General features: G+C 42.8%; 1 protein-coding gene and 1 pseudogene across 2 annotated transcripts in view; both read left to right on the plus strand.

The window, feature by feature from the left end:
• The window catches only part of LOC126190824 (FERM domain-containing protein 5-like), a 590,824-nt gene that overhangs the window by 220,992 nt on the left and 349,200 nt on the right, over positions 1–20,632 (plus strand). The window lies entirely within an intron of this gene.
• On the plus strand, positions 9,871–9,988 carry LOC126089901 (5S ribosomal RNA; annotated as a pseudogene).

The following is a 20,632-nucleotide window of genomic DNA, read 5'->3' on the forward strand; positions in this document are numbered from 1 at the left end:
TTTTGAGCATGAGTGTACGTGCCACCCTCTCCCTCCTAGTGCCGCGGCGAAGAAAGGCGGTACTCGCAGTCAGACCCGTAGCCCAGTCACAGACTTGCGCCACAGAATTTACCTTTTTTTACTGATTGTTAATACGATTTCATGGATACACAGTGCATTAGTTTACAGGAAAACACTACATAAACATAAGCAATTCTCGTAAAGTTGTAAACAATAGCAACAAAACTCATATCCACCAGCCATCAATACTGCACTTGTTGAATCTCTGCGCCAATAAGAACACGTCACAGATTATGACAGGTTAGCGCGCACGCCCAACAGCAGTTTCCCTCACTTCGCAACTGAAAATATTTATTACACTCAGAACTGGCAGTTTGACAATTCTGTAATGTGCGCCGAATCATAATGAGCATGCATGAGTGCTGTAATATAAATTACCAGAACAATTGCAGGAACTAATTTTGGGAGATTATTAGCGTTGTGGGGGGAGGGAGTGGCCTTTTGGAGCAGTACGTAAAAACAGAGACGAATAAATACAGTGGCTGTAATTTGCCAGTAACTGTTTGGCACCTTTTTATAACACCAAATCATTTTTAAATACTGCTTTCAGGCACTTTGACATTACTGACAAGCATTTGACAATCTGTACTGCTGATGGAATAACATCAACACGCTTTCAAGGTAACGTTTGTCAATTTTACATTTAAAAAAAAGTTTCTACCCTAACTGATGCAGTAAATTACTGTTCTGTATGACTTTATGATGTATTAAATTTCAGAAGCAGCCATTCATCAATACAGACAACGTGACACTCTCTCTCTCTCTCTCTCTACACACACACACACACACACACACACACACACACACTACTTGATTCATTACTTGATTTATTACAAAAGGAACGTTAAATAAAGATCGTGTAGTACACAATTTGCGAGTGTGAGAGACTGCTTTCCTATAACGCTGTCTGCACAAATGTCTTCGCGGTGGCAGCATTTTACCACTTGGATGGTTTCCATTGGTTCGCGATGTCTCTTGAATCCGTTCATTTCAAGTAATGTTCAAACTATTGTCCTTAAATTAATCGTCGAAACGTCAACAGTTCACTCTTCCTGTTTCAAGATGTGCACAACTTGACCACGCGCCACACACAACTAAACGCATAATTGTGCATATACTGTCCCATTCCGTAACAGTGGCGAAACCATATTTGTCTGCTTGGTTACATAACACAGTTCACAATTATTTCATATTCTTCTTTCATTTTCACTGCTAAAGAGAGAGAGTTTTTCTGTTTTGCCTCAACTTTCTAGGTGGAGAAAAATGTGGGGTTATTAACTTTATTGTCTTTTCTCTTTTTATGGTTTGCTCATGGTTTTGGTTTGACGGGGTAAATTATAATCCAAGCATTCGCCTTACGGATGAAGAAAACCGCTCTGAAACCTCGCCTGGGCCTGTTCTGTAAACAGTAGATTTGATTGTCATTTTCCTAGTTTGTCAGCTTTATAAGAAATGATTGATGTTGCCGGTTAACCCTAGTTGCAGTTCTTTTTCGTCGTATTCTTCGTCTCTTTTCGTTACACATTGGACTATTGTATGCAGCGACTAACAGTACTAAAATGTTATAAAATTGAACAATAGTCCGATTTTACTACGAGTAGCAAACTCGATGAGTCGTTATTTTAAAGGTTTTGAATTGGCTGTTTCGTATTGGGCGTTGTTTGGTATATGTGAGCTAGATCCTGTAGATATTCTTGGTATTCGTATTGTGGTGCTGAACAGTCATCTTATTTGGTTTTGGTTAGTCACCCAGACACGCGCTGTGTATTCGGAAGCTGGTGTAATGAAGCTCTTATATGTATAAACTAATGTTTCTTTTGAAGCACCGATTATGCGTCCGTTGTAAGAGCCCTAGTCATTGTCTTGCTTTAGCTGTGATGTTGTATTTGTGAGACTTTATGATAATTTAGTAACCATACTCAGATAATTAGCTTTCGTTTTTGATGTTATATCTCCCTTATAATTTGAATTTTACGCCTTCTGGTGTTTGCTTTCTATTTCTTGTAACGTTTTTGTGCCTGGAGATGACTAGCTGGCCTTTTTTGGGCATTACGTTTCAAGAGCCGCAGGATGAGCTGTTTCTCTATTTTCCTGATGTACTTCGTGTTCATTTTTAGTATGCTTCTGTTGTCTTGTACAGTGGTGCCATCTGCGTAGAACGCTAAGCCATCGTTTCGGTGAGCTGGAGGAGGTATGTTGGCAGTGTATATACAGGGGTGACAATTATTGAACTGTATGGAGTAAAATCGTCATAGCCTCTGAACGGTTTGCGTTAGAACTTTCAAACTTCACGGCTGGCCGCGGGGCATAATGGGAATTATATGCGGGAGCATCATTTTGTTAGGAGACGAAGGCCACTTTCATTTGGATGGGTTCGTCAACAAGCAAAATTGGTGCATTTGGGTGGACTGAGAATCCGCATTTCGCGATTGAGGTCGCTCTTCACCTCAACGGGTGACCGTGTGGTGTACAATGACCAGTCACGGAATAATCGGTGCGATATTCCTTGATGGCACGGTGACTGATGAACAGTACGTGAGGGCTTTGGAAGTTGATTTCATCCCCATTATCCAAAATGACCCTTATTTCGGCAAGATATGGTTCATGCAAGACGGAGCTCGACCCCAGCGAAGCAGGAGAGTGTTTCACGTCCTGGAGGAGCACTTTGGGGACCGCATTCTGGCTCTGGGGTACCCAGAGGCCACTGGCATGGGCCTCGATTGGCCACCATATTCTCCGGATATGAACACATGCGACTCCTTTTTGTAGGGCTATATTAAAGACATGGCGTACAGCAATAACCCCAAAACCATTCCTGAGTTGAAAACAGACATTCAGGAGGCCGTCGATGGCATCGATGCTCCGGCACTTCGGCGGGTAATGCAGAATTTCACTATTCGTCTACGCCACATCATCGCCAATGATGGCAGGCATATGGAACATGTCCTAATCTAAACCGAGTATGTGTAGTGATGTTTACATGTTGAGTAAAGTGTGTGCACGCCGTGCTTTGTAACTAATTTACGTTTTTTACATACAATTCAATAATTGTCATCTATATGTACTATATTGTAATGGAGAGACAATGGCCCCTTGTGGAAATCCAGCTTCCGAGGTGAAACTCGGAGAATGTTTGTCACTTACTATGACCGCTGTAGAGTTGTCATTTGGGACTTCATGATCAGTTGTACAGTTTGGGCGGGATTGGCGAAAGTGTGGTTTATAGTATAATCCGGGATGCCACCCTCTGTCTAATGCCCTTTCTATACTAAAAACGAAGAGCCGATACGCAGTGTGTGATGTTCATTGCATTTTCTAATGGTGCTACAGATTCTTAGTATGCGATCAATGGTAGATGTGTTTTTTAAAGCCGGCTTGTATATCAGGAATTATCATCTACTCTTCAATAAAACGCTGTAGGGAAGTATTTAATATTGTCTCGAAACGTTTCCATGTTACGGGTGGTAAAGTGATTGCCCTAAATGAGTTATGGTTATTGAACGATTTACCAGCGTTTGGTAACATAATTACCTTAACTGCATTCCCCTGAGTTGACGCTTGTTTCGTAATTAATTACAGTCCTCGCGCTGTTCATATTAAAGCCGTTCACGCGTTGTTTCGACTGTAAATATACGATTGCTATTTACCGTTATCCCCGTCCTCCTGTCGTCCTTAATAATGCAGTTCACACGTTATTCTCAGTCCTGTTGCATTGCGACACGCGAAAACCACGAACAGCCACGCGATACTGTCACGAACTCGCGCCCGACTGTTCACGGCAGTCTTTCTCGATCCATGTATTGTCTCTCATGACAAAGATCACGAAACTCTATGTTTTAATTTTTATGAAAGATACATCTACAGTAATTACGAATAATGATGCTAATAACTAAACATATTAAAAAATAAAAGAAAAAATGTATTTAAAAAGGCTCCCAACAGCTATATTGTTACATAAGCAGCTCTGTAACTCGCTTTTGCACAGTTTCGGTCCTCTATGCAGTTAATAATAACACCACACTCGTAACCATATTTGCCAGGAAAGTTGCCGAAACGTCACGGCAGACATTCTGTGCACGTCATGTAGCGAAAGCTTTGCTTAATGCCACGTTTACTTGACGTGGGGGTAAATAGCTGAAACCCACTATGACTGTCGACAAGTGAAGTATCCCAGCTCCCGCGCTGTTTGGAAAGTCTTGCTAATTCTGCCCGACCTGCGTCCATCTGAAATGCAGGCTGCAGTAACAGTGTGTAAAGATAATCTTCGGGTCGAAATTCTGACCGAATACAACTCACCTCCATCGGAATAGGAAAAAAAAAATACGCTTGAAGTTCGTGTACGTCGAGCGGCATTGTTAACGTATTCGCCATGACAGTTCGCAAGGGAAGGTCGTGACGAAAGCACAGTTGATAATGACTTCAATGTTGTAAGAGATCCTAGGGTATTTTAATGCGGGATCAAATCTCTGTCGGACATTGGAACTTTTTCAGTGTCCCTTAATACTAGGCTTCCTCTCTCAGTGATGTGAAGACATGACAGGAACGACACTTGGTTCAGACTCCACGTTAAACTCTGTAAGCCAGGATTACTCCGGTAGATTAAGGGTGTGCAAGTCGGCGAAGTGGCTGCCAATTGAAAGACCAGCACACAGGCAGCTGAACAGCCCTTTCGAGGGACTCAGAGCAAATCATGCCACACGAATTTACAGCAGTTATACATAATCGGATCACTGCTCCAAATCAGCAACAAATTGCCGTGTTTCTTTTCGCTAGCCCTGGCACTACATTTTACTTGGGAAATAGGAGCCAAGCGCTCGCGTCAGATCGTGGTATCAGTCGCAATAGCAGAGCGAGATGGGATTGCATCGACAGCAACTAAGAGATTTATACCAAATCATTTAAAAAAACGACGGAGTTGATTCACCTTGGTGAATAAAGCGGGTCAGAACACGATTGCAGAAACAACGAAACAAGCGTGCCAAATTTAAACGAACGCAAAATCCCCAAGATTTGGCCATTTTTTATGGAAGCTCTAAATTCAGCACGGACTTCGGTCGAGATGCTTATAATAGTTTCCACAATGAAACTTTGTCCGGCAGAAAATTCAAAGAGATTCTGGTCGTATGTGAGGTCTGCCGGCAGCAAGACACAATCAATCCCATTTCTGCGCGTTAGCAATGCAAATACTATCGATGACAGCGCTGCTAAAGCAGAACTACTAAACACAACCTTTCGAAATTCCTTCACCAACGAAGTAAATATTCCAGAATTCAAATCAAGAACAGTTGCCAACATGAGTAACATAGAAGTAGATATCCTCGGAGTAGTGAAGCAACTTAAATCACATAACAAAAGCAAGTCTTCTGGTCCAGACTGTATACTTACTAAGTTCCTTTCAGAGTACGCTAATGCAATAGTCCTATACTTAACAATTTTATACAATCTCTTGCTCGATGAAAGATCCGTATCCTAAGATTGGAAAGTTGCACAGGTCACACCAATATTCAAGAAAGGCAATAGGAGTAATCCACTAAATTACAGACCCACATCGTTAATGTCAATATGCATCAGAATTCTGGAACATATATGGTGTTCGAACTATGTTCGAACTTATTATTATCAATTACCTCGGAGAGAATGGTGAATTGACACACAGTTTACACGGATTTAGAAAACATCGCTCTTGTGAAACACAACTAGCTCTATACTCACACGAAGTGTTGAGTGGTATCGACAAAGGATTTCAAATTGATTCCGTATTTCTAGATTTCCAGAAGGTTTTTGACAGTGCACCTCACAAGCGGATTGTAATAAAATTACGTGCGTGTGGAATATCGCCTCAGTTATGCGACTGGGTTCGTGATTTTGTGTGACGGCGGTCACAGTTGATGGTAAACGACGGAAAGTCATCGAGTAAAACAGATGTGATTTCTGGCTTTCCCCAAGGAAGTGTTATAGGTCCTCTGCCGCTCCTTATCTTTATAAACAATTTAGGAGACAATCTGAACAGCCCTCTTAGGTTATTAGCAGATGATGCTGTCGTTTACCGCCTAGTAAAGTCATCAGGGGATCAAAACAAATTGCAAAACGATTTAGAAAAGTAATTTGTGTTGCAAAAATTGGCAATTAACTCTAAATAATGAAAAGTGTGAGGTCGTCCACATCATTGCACAAAGGAATCCTTTAAACTTCGGTTACAGATAAATCAAGCAAATCTAAGGGCCGTAAATTCAACTAAATACCTAGGAATTACACTTACGATCAATTTAAAATGTGAAGGACACAGAAAATGTTGTGAGGATGGCGTTCCAAGTACTGCGTTTTAGTGGCAGAACTCATAGAAGCTGCAACAGATCTGCTAAAGAGACTGCCTACATTATGCTTGTCAGTCTTCTTTTGGAATACTGCTGCGAGGTGTGGAAACCTTACCAGTTAGGGTTAACGGAGTATAATGAGAAAGGTGGAAGAAGGGCAGCACGTTCTGTATTATCGAGAAGTAGGGGACAGGTTGTGAAGGACGTGATACAGGATTTGGGGTGGACATAATTAAAACAAAGGATTTTCTCGTTGCAGCGTGATCTTCTCTCGAGATTTCAACACCAACTTTCTCCTCCGAATGTGATAATATTTTGTTGATGCCGACCTACATAGGGAGAAACGATCACCATAATAAAATAATGGAAATCAGGGCTCGCACGGAAAGATAAAGGCGCTCTTTTTTCCACGCTTTTCTAGATTGGAATAATAAAGAATTATTGTGAAGGTGATTCGATGAACCCTCCGCCACGCACTTAACTGTGATTTGCAGAGTATGCATACAGATGTAGATGTAGATGTAAAGAGCTGAAACATATAGAAAACAAACTGCGGTAGAAAAAAATATCTTAAAAGAAGAAGGGCGAAACTTATAAGAAACCAGCCATACACAGATGGCGTATGCAGACACTGAAGAAGCTCGGGCGGTTTCAGTTCCGCAAAACAGAGCATCCAGGCCAAAACCTACAGCGCCAGTGCTGCGAGGGACGACGACTGTTCGGCATCAGTGAAGTCATGGACCAAAGATCTGCATGACCCAAGCCTCGCAAGCAAATTACATGGAACTGAATCTGGTGCAATCAGTAAGTAAAATACTTATCAGGAACAAAAAGAGGATGACATTCACAGGCTTCTGTTAAACATTATCTTAGGACAGTCTTACTGCGATCGTATGGCGTAAGATTAAAGGACTGTGTAGTGCGTATGATAGCAACAGCACTATACCGCACTTCCCACCATTGTGAAGTATCCCCTGAAATAGAAAGCTTCGCATCCAGCCGATCTGCGTAGAGAGGGCACGGTGAGTTTATAAGCGAACCCTCCACGGCCGTAGAACTGAATCGAACACTGGTGCATGTCAAATCAGGACGATAACACTCATTCCTCCGCGATACCGCACCTGCCAATGCAATTAAGAAAGCTCGTATGTAGTCTTTTGAGTAACATATAGGATGTCAGAACTGAAATTGCCGGCTGGAAGGTAAGAAGAGTAGTTTCTGTTAGAGGTTGGAAGACTCGACAGTGCTCTTAGTTACAACGCTGCTAAGCTGCGTTCTGCAGCTTGAGAAAAAAGAACAGACTGTGTCTGGTTTCCAGAATGACTTTCAACCAGTGAAAAGTCGGAAAGACCATTGCAAATTGATATTTCGTCACTGATTACCAGTCTCATACTTCGTGTCCTGGAAATTGTTGCAGCTGTGATCACGGATGTAGGAAATACGAATGATACTGTGTACTTCTATAATCAAGAAACAACGGCCGAACGAAATTCCAGGCTGTTTTTTTTGGATGAGCTGCAAAATCCCTGTCGTATATAGTCGAAAAGAGGCACGTAATACTCAAACACGTCCAAGGAGAATGAACAGACTTCTTCCATAGAGCCCACTCTTGTCGCTGCGCCTGCTAAACATGTTTATGATTACTTTAGAGGATGTTTTAAAATAGAGACGCAAAGCTTGTCCAATTTGCTGGCAATCTACGAGTTTATGCAGAGCGTAAATGGAGCAGTCGATAGTTTAATTATTCTCAAACATGCTGTAAGAGAGCTTACATAAAATGAACAAGTCAGAAGTAACATTATTCTCAAACCAGGTGGCACAAGGTACTACATGTCCTTGATACAATATCTTCAGTAGTCGTATTTACCAGGCGCCGATTACCAGAGGTTGGCACGCTGTGACTTTCTGGTCCAGATAGAAGGCAAATATGTCGATCATTTCATTGAGAGCACGCTGCGATGGAATTAGCATATTAAAAACCCTACTTAATAATGTGAGAAAGCACTAAGTACTCCACGTTTGCTAATGGGAATCAGTTGAGAGCTGACCAAGAGACTGCACTACGGTTACACCACAATTTCGTGCTGCCTCATTCTGATTGTGCCTTTCGATGCTGTAGTTCGACTTATCTTTATTCGGATGAACACAGTCTACAGAAAGATACTCTCTTAAGGAATAATGAAGAGCTAAAAGAGTTGTGTTCTGGCTCGAAATACAGTATTGGCTAAAGAGTCCCTTCCCTCTCTCCTGGCGGACTTTCCGACTGAAAGTCGCAGTTGTACAGCTGAGCTTGGATTACGCTTGCTTTGAAAAACACACGCAGCCCGTCGATCTTCCATTATCGACGCAAGTGTCGACGAGGAGAACACCAACCAGGTCTTCTTTGCCTTCATTCTAGAACAGCAAATGCTGCTTCATTCTAGCACCGTAAATGCACTGAAACGAAACCTAATCAAACAGTACACTGATGAGCAATAAAACCCCATGTCATTGCAAGCATGTGTGAATTTTTACCTTTCGATCTACATTATTCCGTGGTTTATTAAGTTTTCAAATTTACACTGACTTTTTGATCACCCAGTATATGCAGTCGCTTCCTGCAACACGTGGTTTGGTAATTGTGAGACGAGTGGGAAAGTTACTTACGGACTTACATAGTGTATTGTTTGTAGTGATAGACATTTCTAAGTGGCGGACGTTAGTCGCCCGATGGCGATATCCTTGGCACACGAGACGAGACGCAGTGTTAGCAGCGTACAGTAGTGCGGCGGTGGAACAGCAGCTGCGGACACGCTCCGAGGCGGAGTCTGCGCGCTGTGGACAGCGGGCAGAGGGCAGGAAGTGCCGGGACACCGGAAGCGCAGGCCGACGCGCCCGGCAATATCCGCTGCTCTGCACGGCACGGCACGCCACCACGTCACCCAGCGCCGTGCTTCCTGCCTGGCCCACACGACGCCGCGCCGCGCCAGCTGTACAGGGGGACGCTAGACACACTTCTCCATTACGTCACGATAACATGTGAGCATGCTCTGTTTAGACCTTCGGGGACGTCTATAAACATTATTGAGTTCTGAGAAGAAGGAGGAAGCCATGTTTGACAGGTTTTAAATTACAACGTATGTCCATGTACGCTTCAGTTATTTAGAATACTTCGAAAACTCGTCTCTGTTGGTACGATTTGTTATAATTAAGTGTAAGATAGAAAGGTAACGATAGCTGAACTCCTCACGGTGTTTAAGTACATTGAAAAGCTAAAGAAACCGGTACACCTGCCTAATATGTGTAGGGCCCCCGCGAGCACGCAGAAGTGCCGCAACGTGGCGTGGCATGGACTCGACTAATGTCTGAAGTAGTGCTGAAGGGAACTGACACCATGAAGCCGGCAGGGCTATCCATAAATCCGTAAGAGTACGAGGGGATCCTAAGCAAAGAAGGGAAATCAGGAAGGTGGAAAGAGTATATAAAGGATCTATACAACGGAGATGTACTTGAGGATGCCAACGGCTTTGCCGCAGTGGTAACACCGGTTCTCGTCACATCACCGAAGTTAAGCGCTGTCGGGCTGGGCTAGCACTTGGATGGGTGACCATCCGGTCTGCCAGGCGCTGTTGGCAACCGGGGTGCACTCAGCCCTTGTGATGCAAATTGAGGAGCTACTTGACTGAGAAGTTGCGGCTCCGGTCTCGGAAACTGACATACGGCCAGGAGAACTGTGTGCTGACCACATGCCCCTCCATATCCGCATCCAGTGACGCCTATGGGCTCAGGATGACACGGCGGCCGGTCGGTACCGTTGTGCCTTCATGGCCTGTTCGGGAGGAGTTAAGTTTAAGTACTTGAGGATAATATTATGGAACTGAAAGAGAACGTAGACGAAGGTGAAATGGCATATATGATGCTGCGTGAAGAATTTGACAAAGCACTGAAAGGCAATTCGAAGCAAGGCGCCGGGAGTAGACAGCATTCTGTTAGAGCTACTGATAGCCTTGGGAGAGTCAGCCATAACAAAACTCTTCAATCTAGTGAGCAAGATGCACGAGACAGCCAAAATACCCTCAGAATTCAAGAGAGATACAATAATTCCAATTCCAAGATAGCAGGTGCTGAGAGATGTGAAAGTTACTGAACTATCAGTTTAATAAGTCACGATTGCAAAATACGGACACGAGTCCTTTACAGAAGAATGGAATAATCGGTAGAAGCCGACCTCGGGGAAGATCCGTCTGGATTCAGGAGAAATGTAGGAACACGTGAGGCAATACTGACCTTACGACTTATCTTAGAAGAAAGATTAAGAAAAGGCAAACCTATGTTTATAGCGTTTGTAGACGTAGAGAAAACTTTTGACAGAGTTGACTGGAATACTCTCTTTCAAATTCTGAAGGTGGCAGAGGTCAAATACAGGGAGCGAAAGGCTATTTACAGTTTGTGCAGAAACCAGATGGCAGTTATAAGAGTCGAGGAAGCGGTTGTTGAGGAGGGAGTGAGACAGAGTTGTGGCCCATCCCTTATGTCACTGAATCTGTAGATTGAGCAAGTAGTAAAGGAAACAAAAGAAAAATTTGGAGTAGGAATTAAAACCCATGGAGAAGAAATAAGAAGTTTGAGGTTTGCCGACGACATTGTAATTTTGTCAGAGACAGCAAAGGACCTGGAAGAACGGAATAGACAGTGTCTTTAAAGGTGGATATGAGATGAACATCAACAAAAGCAAAACGAGAATAATGGAATGTAGTGTCTCATGTTACTGTTTTAAGTGTCTAATTTCCAAATCTAATTCCCTCAGCATCAACTGATTTGACTACATTCCATTAACCTCGTTTTGTTTTTGTTGATGTTCATCTTATATCCTCCTTTCAAGACACTGCCCACTCCGCAGTGGCTAGCACACTGGACTCGCATTCGGGAGGACGACGGTTCAATCCCGCGTCCGGCCATCCTGATTTAGGTTTTCCGTGATTTCCCTAAATCACTCCAGGCAAATGCCGGGATGGTTCCTTTGAAAGGGCACGGCCGACTTCCTTCTCCGTCCTTCCCTAATCCGATGAGACCGATGACCTCGCTGTTTGGTCTCTTCCCCCAAACCAACCAACCACTGCCCACTCCGTTCGGCTGCTCTTCCAGGTCCTTTGCTGTCTCTGACAGAATTAGAATGTCATCGGTAAGCCTCAAAGTTTTTATTTCTTCTCCATGGATTTTAATTCCTACTCCAAATTTTTCTTTTGTTTCCTTTACTGCAGGCTCAGTATACAGACTGAATAACATTGGGGATAGGCTGCAACCCTGTCTCACTCATTTCTCAACAACCTCTTCCCTTTCGTACCCATCGACTCTTATAATTGCCATCTGGTTTCTGTACAAACTGTAAATAGCCTTTCGCTCCCTGTATTTGACCCCTGCCACCTTCAGAATCTGAAAATGAGTATCCCAATCAGCATTATCAAAAGCTTTCTCTAAGCTACAAATGCTAGAAACGTAGGTTTACCTTTCCCTAATCTAAGTCGTAACTTCAGTATTGCCTCGCGTGTTCCAACATTTCTACGGAATCCAAACTGATCTTATTCGAAGTCGACTTCTACCAGCTTTTCCATTCCTCTGTAAAGAATTCGTGTTAGTATTTTGCAACCTTCACTTAGTAAACTGATAGTTGGGTAATTTTTCACACCTGTTAACATTTGCTTTCTTTGAAATTGGAATTATTATATTCTTCTTGAAGTCTGAGGGTATTTCACCTGTCTCATAAGTCTTGCTCAGCAGATAGAAGAGTTTTGTCATGGCTGGCTCTCCCAAGGTTATCAGTAGATCTAATGCAATGTTGTCCACTCCCGAGGCCTTGCTTCGACTTAGGCCCTTCAGTGCTCTGTCAAATTCTTCATGCAGTATCATATCTCCCATTTCATCTTCATCTACGTCCTCTTCCATTTTCATAATATTGTCTTCAAGTCAACGACCTTGTATATATCCTCTATATACTCCTTCCACCTTCCTGATTTCCCTTCTTTGCGTAGGACTGGTTTTCCACCTGAGCTCTTGATATTCATGCAGGTGGTTCTCTTTTCTTTAATTTTCCTGTATGCAGTATCCATCTTTCCTCTAGTGATACGTGCTTCTACAGCCTAAAATTTGTCCTCTAGCCACCCCTGCTTATCCATTTTGCACTTCCTGTCGATCTCCTTTATGAGACTCTTGTATTCCTTTTCGCCTGCTTCATTTACTGCATTTTTATATTTTCTCCTTTCTTCAATTAAATTCAATATCTCTTCTGTTACCCATGGTTTCTACTAGCCCTCGTGTTTTTATCTGCTTGATCCTCTGTTGCCTTCATTATTCCATCTCTCAAAGCTACCCATTCTCCTTCTACTATATCTCTTCCCACTTTTCTTTTCAATCGTTCCATAATGCTCCCTGTGAAACTCTCTACAGGCTCTGGTTCTTTCAGTTTATATAGGTCCCATCTCCTTAAATTCCGACCTTTTTGCAGTTTCTTCAGTTCTAGTGTACAGTTCATAGCAAATAAATTGTGGTCAGAGTCCACATCTGCCCCTGGAAATGTCTTAAAATTTAAAACCTGGTCCCTAAATGTCTGTCTTACCATTATATAATGTATCTGAAGTCTTCCAGTACCTCCAAGACTCTTCCGCGTATGCAGTCTTCTCTTAAGATTCTTAAACCAAGTGTTAGCTATAATTAATTTATGCTCTGTGCAAAATTCTATCAGATGGCTTCCTCTTTCATTCCTTACCCCCAGTCCATATTCACTACTACGTTTCCTTCTCTTCTTTTTCCTACTATAGAATTCCAGTCCAGCTTGACTATTAAATTTTCGTCTCCGTTAACAATCTGAATAATTTCTTTTATCACATCGTACATTTCTTCAGTCTCTTTATCATCGGCGCAGCTAGTTGGCCTATAAACTTGTACTACTGTGGTAGGCGTGGGTTTCGTGTCTATCTTGACTACGATAATTCGTTCACTATGCTTTTCGTAGTAGCTTATACGCGTCCCTATTTTTTATTCATTATTAAAGCTACTCCTGCATTACAATTTGTATTTATAAATCTCTATTCACCTGACCAGAAACCCTGTTTCTCCTGCTACCGAACTTCACTAATACCCACTATATCTAATTTTAAGCTATCCATTTCCCTTTTCAAATCTTTTAACCCACCTGCCTGATTAAGTGATTTGACATTGCACGCTCCGATTGTAGAACGCCAGACAATAGAAGGTTTCGAAATGTGCTACAGAAGAATGCTGAAGATTTGATAAGTAGATCACGTAACTAATGAGGAGATACTGAATAGAACTGGGGAGAAGAGGAATTTCTGACACAAGTAGAAGAAGGAATCGTTTGAAATGAAATGTGTGTGAAATCTTATGGGAGTTAATTGCTAAGGTCATCAGTCCCTAAGCTTAGACACTACTTAACCTAAATTATCCTAAGGACAAACGCACACACCCATGCGCGAGGGAGGACTCGAACCTCCGCCGGGATCAGCCGCACAGTGTGTGACTGCAGCGCCTAAGACAAGGAATCGTTTGATAGGACGCATTCTGAGGTAGCAGGGGATCACCAGTTTAGTGCTGGAGGGAAGCATGTGGGTTAAAGTCATAGAAGGAGACCAAGAGTTGAATACAGTAAGCAGATTCAGAAGGATGTAGGTTTCAGTAGCTACTCGGAGATGAAGAGGTTTCCAAAGTATAGAGTAGCATGGAGAGTTGCGTCAAAGCAGTCTTTGGACTGAAGACCACAACAAGAATGGTATTGTACAATATTGGTAAATTACATTGTTATCGGTGTCGGTGTACAGGCCGTACGTATCTGCACACAGTAGTCTATGAGCGTCACATTTCATAGGACATCACGTCGCTGCCTTTTGTAGCGATTCCACTGTGAAGTCCCCGAGCAGCGCCGGTGGCGCAGAGCGGTAAACACGCGGCAGACACCAGCTGCCGCTGCCATGCTGTCGTTCCGACGTAAACACGCGGTCTGTCTTTACGGCTGCGACAGCAGAACACGCCACAACGGCGGTTCCCGCCACAGCCTGGCAGCCTGCAATACACTCGTAATACCGACAGGTAGCCACGTTATACACCTATCCGTCGTACTTGCTACGTGTGTGATTGCTGTACGTTGGATCTTCACAAGCACAGTAATCACGTTGCGTACAAGAGGTGCGTCCTGTATCTGGGGAACGTTTAAGGTATCTAACGTTTGTCTGATGTTTGTGCGTGGAGAACGGGGAGAGAGAGTCCACCCTTTTGCAGCAAGTCGTTTCCAAATATTGTACTTGCGACAAAATCGTTTAAGGCTGTCGAGGCCACTCGCTGGCAAACTGCCTGTTGGCTTCCGTCTCAGGTTCTTCGCCCGATGTTTGTTTGGTGATTTTTCTGATGTTTCGCCAGCACAAGTGGCTGGCATTGTCAAAGCTTCATGCTCCATTGCTGGTGGGGGACTGCAGCCGAACTCGCGGCCGTAGATTTAATGTACCTGGCACACCAACATCCAAGGCCTTTCCCGTAGTGATGATGATGATGTTTGGTTTGTGGGGCGCTCAACTGCGTGGTTATCAGCGCCCGTACAATTATCCAATCTTTGCTCAGTCCAATTTCGCCACTTTCCTGGATGATGATGAAATGATGAGGACAACACAAACACCCAGTCATCTCGAGGCAGGTGAAAATCCCTGACCCCGCCGGGAATCGAACCCGGGACCCCGTGCTCGGGAAGCGAGAACGCTACCGCGAGACCACGAGCGGCGGACCCTTTCCCGTAGTCATTTCTGCTGCAGTTCTCCACTTACTACCTGCAACGGTCGTTCGCTGCAGCACAGGAGTCCAGAATCCGTTCACATTGAGGCTTTCTTCTTTCCTGTTGAAACTATTGTCATGCTTGCGTATTTCTGTGGAGTCAGAGATAGAAATACACAAATATGACAATAGCTTCAACAAGAAAGAAGAAAGCGCCAAAGTGAACGCTTCCTGGATTCTCGTGCTGCAGCGAACGACCGTTGCAGGTAGCAAGGGGAGAACCGCAGAGGAAATTACCCCAGAAAAGCCGTTGGACGTTGGCGCGACTGGTACTTATAATCAGCGGCAGCGAGCTCGACTCCAGTCCACCACCAGCAATGGAGGGCGAGGCTTTGACAAAGCCAGCCACTCGTGCTGGCGAAACGTCAGAATAGTCATTAAACAAACGTCGGAAGAGCATCTTGAGACAGAAGCCAACAAACAGTTTGTCATTGCACTTGCTGTAAGTTCCTAATGGCCATGCCCTTCTGTCTAACGACGTTGCTCCATACTAATGAATTTCTATCCCGTGATGTACATGTAACTACGAACATCAATAACGTAAGTAAAGCCAAAATTTATTCTAACGAAAATACCTCAACACATACTGTTCCTGAATTAGCCGCCTCAATAAGCAACACAAAGCATCGTTCTCCAGCGTACAACAGTGTATTTGTGTTGTTTATTAAATATTTCCAGTAGCGTCTCTTACAGACAACAAAACTTGACAACAAGATCAAGTCAATGGAGATGTGAAGAACTTTTTTGTCACCATTTGCAGACTTGCAAAAAACGCAAGGAATAATAACTATCCTGTCCACATTAGCATAATGTGTCTTGAAATTCACTTACGAAACAAATAGCGTAGGAAACACTTATGAAACCTATTCTTTGGTTCTGCTCATCACTCTGGGACCGTTACCAGGTTGAGCTAATGGGAGACATCGTTTATTAAGCTCGAGAGCGTTCCGGAGATAATCAATAGAATAGTCACAAATAGGACAGGAAAAGGCGTAGTGATAGTGCTACCAGAGGTACCTTCCACTCCTCACAGTAAGGTTACTTGCGGATTGTAGATATAGATGAAATGGACTTAAAAAGTCAGGTTATTTAATTCGCAACAGCTACATATAATCGGGAAGGATATCATCGAAAACTCTAGATCTCCACTAAAAAGAAACCGTGCCCTTGGCATTTGAGGTCTGCCTCTGCGACCTAATAAAAGGCTCTTTGCGTACGTACCATCGCGTTTTGATTTGTATTTAGCAGCAGAGAGATAGTTCGGATGCTAAAATCAAAATCAAAATGAAGCTAGCGATGAAGAAACGACAAAAGGTATACAAATCGATGGAATCATATTGGATTTGTTTTTTTCCTCTATGATCTTAAAATATGTTTTTTATTGACCGTGACTGATCGCAGAAAGTACGAAAGCAGCTGTAAGAAATTGAAAGATAGCCAGCAGTCCATCTGACGCAGTTCATATTAGGTCTACTACAGCAGCAGTAATTCGCATAGTAGACTGTCATCAGTGCTTATCCATAATTTTCAGTGTCACAGTTCAGGCCTAAATTCGATACTGATGTCGTCTCTGTGTCCCTATGTTGGAAACAAATGGCTGAAATGGATACACAGCCACAAGAAGTTCAAAATGTAATCGAAATATGAATACAGTGTGCAAATTACGTCAGGAGGAACACGACGCAGAGATGAGTAGGACTGACGTATCTAGTACAGAGGCGGAGTAGCAAAGTACTCACCATGCATATTAAGGTGACGATGTCTATACAGGCGCAGTGCAAAATAATATGAACATCATACAATATAGTACATCTTGTTCCAACTGTAAATATTACGGCGTGGCTGCAGTGCACAGTTTAGTACCAAGTCTTATCATACACTTTGTTCTGCATCGGTTAAGACAAGCGTTTGGTGAAATGTATGATCTCTCAGACTACGAAAAAGGGCAACTCTTCTTTGCGCGGTCAGTCAGAGCTTCTGTGACGGCAATGGCTGAACTGTTAGAACAGGGCTGGCCACGGCGTGCCAGACTTCACGCGTGCAGCGTGAGGGGGGCTTCGCACGGGCCGAGGCTCAGCCTGCCACTCGGCTTTGCTCGGCTCTTCTCGGAAGTACCCGGGACACCACGACACTTCGTTTGGCATTGCGGTGAGATATTTTTCGATTTAAACTCTCTGAGTTCGCCAGAATCGTTATGTCGGCGCTGTTTACCCTTTGCTATTTGTTCGTCGTATGAAGAACTTTCACAGGTCTAGTGGCTGCGTGCACAAAAAGAGGCAATCTAGCGAGCCGTCGTCACAGTCCTTGAAAATGAATGGGAATGACAGAAGAGAAAGATGAGAATTCTCAATGCGTACAAGCGACGGTTAGCGCATATTTGCTATGAAACGACGTTACTATATCACACAGATAGAATTTAAAGATTTCTTTGACAGTGAAAGAGCAAAAAATTACGATAATCGTCAGACAGGATACAATGTTCTGTATATCAAGATAAACTTCTTGCTAAATTTGCAGGCATTGACCACATGAAGAAATTGGTCATATGAATTGTAAAATTTCTGAAGTCACATGTATTATTCCATGGTTATTTGCAACAGTTAGCAATGGAAGTGAACGAAGAGTATGAAGACTTCATATACTACTGAAAAATACGTTGGTTAAGTCAAGGGGAATGTCCAGAAAAATTTTTCGATTTAAAAATCGCTATAGTTGAATTAATGAAGGAAAAAGGAATGCAGGTATGAAAATTAGAACATCCGAAATGCATTGCAGAATTCGCATTTGAAGTGGACTTGACTGCACACTATCCACAGTAAGACATTACAAGTTAACTTCTTTATAGTTTGGTGGGGGACGCATGTAAAAAAGTAAATCGCGTTGTAGAAGGGACACATTCTAACGTAGACAGTCCACTTCCTTAAGCTCTCTGGCGCTAAAGAGAACGAGAGATTTGAAGAATTCATTGTGGCCCTGAAATAATTATAAGGATGGTTTTATAAAGGTTTTTAGAACACTATCAGTCTTACATTTGTTTTCTGTTTTCGAGGCCGTTGGGCATTCAGTGGAAAGCGCTATTGTGCATATGTGGCTGTATGTGACTGACATGGAAGGTGATTCCAGTTATAAGGACAAATCTTTTTACGTTAAAACTTTGCAGGATGTCTTTCCTCTGGTATAATTTCCAAGTCTCCGCAATGAGGCTGCAAAAATGCTACAATATTTTGATCGACATACTTGTGTGAAAGATCATTATTCGATTATGAAGCTAAGTAAGTCGCGATTACGTGGCAACTTGAGTGCGAAATTCTGATGAATTGTTTGCGACTGTCCGTATGCCAACAGTTTGTACTAGATAAAAATTATATTATGTCCTCGGCGCGCCAAAAATAATTAAATAAGACTGAAAACTTGTTTTGTTTGTGATCTGTGACGTTGAGAAATGTGAAATATAAAACCAAGTCGTATGCAGTACCACTGCAGTCTCATTTAAATGTGGCGCGCCTGCAGTTTTCCCGTCACCCCGTCCAGGTGGTTGGCGTGGAAGTGGCGAAAATGTGTAGCGGGACTGAGCGCTTTGGCCCTCGGGCCACAGCACAGCCTGTGAGCCGAAATCTTGACCGCCCCTGATTTAATGTTTCATGAAGGATTGTATCCATGTTAATGACAGCATAAACAAAATATAAAACATCATCGGCGAGGAGGAATAGTGGCTGAAAGTCTAAATCAACTGACAGAAACTGAAGGGAATTAAGAAGGATTGTCGTCAGACAACATAAAACTACTTTGGCAAAAATGATGGCAGAACTCAACACTCACTCGAGTAATACCTTCCTGAGAGACAATCTCCACTCCTTCCAAATTAACAACGTAAGTAGGGGAAGACCAGATTTGGCTTGAATTCAAAGAAATAGTATCGGCAACAGTTGAGGAATTTATACCAAATAAATTTATAAATTTACAAACGGCGGAGCTGAACCTCCGTGGTACACAAAACGGGGCAGAACACTGTAGCAGAAGCAACGAAAAAAGCGTGCTAGATGTAAACGGACGCAGAATCTCAAAGAGTGGCGATCTTTTACACAAGCTCGAAATTTAGTGCGGACTTCAATGCGAGATGCTTATAATAGTTTCCACAACGAAACCTTCTTTCGAAACCTGGCAGAAAATCCAAAGAGATTCTGATCGTATGTGAAGTATGCTAGCGGCAAAACACAATCAATGCCTTCTCTGTGCGTTAGCAATGGAAGTGCTAAAGATGACAGTGTTGCCAAAGCAGAGTTACTAAACACAGCCTTCCGAAATTTCTTCACCAAAGAAGACGAAGTAAATATTCCAGAATTCGAATCAAGAACAGCTGCCAACATGAGTAACATAGAAGTAGATATCCTCAGAGTATTACTTAACAAAAGCAATTCTTCCAGTTGAAACGTCGCCTTAGAAAAATTAGTGAATTACTGTGCTGATAAACCTCTTACATTATTTGATTTTCAAACAGCTGAGCAAAACTGAACGTTCTGACATTACTCTCTTTACTCATTCTGATCAACACTAAACTGACACACAATATTTTTAGCGCAATGCAATCTGACTTTCAAGAATTCCTACAAAAGAATGGTCCTGACTAACATTAACCTATACGTTTCACAAATCACTTACCTCACAAAAATCTTCGTTATTCGAACTACTGCAATACAGCGAGCGCCACTACTGCCGGCTAAATAAAAGATTCAAACTACTGAAGGCACTAATTACTGATAGGCATAGTTAGCAAATTAAAGATTTTGATAGAGAACAAACAATGTATTTACCTTAATAGTGTTCAAAAGTGATAATATATATAGCAGTTCATGACATCCAGTCTTACAAATGCACTGTCTCTGATGGACACACGTCCAGATCATCCGCTCTCAAAATTCCGCCATCTCTCTCCCCACATCCACCACTGCTGGCGGCTCACCTCCAACTGCGCAACGCTACGCGCTGTTAACAGCCAACTGCCCAACACTACAATAGCCAACAACAATGCAAACCAGCCACAGACTGCACGCAGCACAGCTAGTGATTTTCATACAGAGCGCTACGTGGCAGTGGCGCTACCAATATGAAAACCTATAGAGCCTACTTACACAGTCCACCAATACCAATTCGGTTCCTTTCAGATTCTTACCAATCATATGCAACCTTTCGCTCGACGAAAGATTGGTACCCAAACACTGCACAGGTCACACCAATATTCAAGAAATGTAGTAGGAGTAACCCACTAAATTACAAACCCGCATCATTAACGTCGATATGCAGCAGGATTTCTGAACATATATTGTGTTCGAACATTGTGAATAACCCCGAAGAGAACGGCCTATTGACACATAACGAACACGTATTTAGAAAACATCGTTCTTGTGAAAGACAACTAGCTCTTTACTCACACGAAGTGTTGAGTGCTA

This window comes from Schistocerca cancellata, chromosome 6 (assembly GCF_023864275.1).
Source record: "Schistocerca cancellata isolate TAMUIC-IGC-003103 chromosome 6, iqSchCanc2.1, whole genome shotgun sequence".
NCBI classification, from domain to species: domain Eukaryota; kingdom Metazoa; phylum Arthropoda; class Insecta; order Orthoptera; family Acrididae; genus Schistocerca; species Schistocerca cancellata.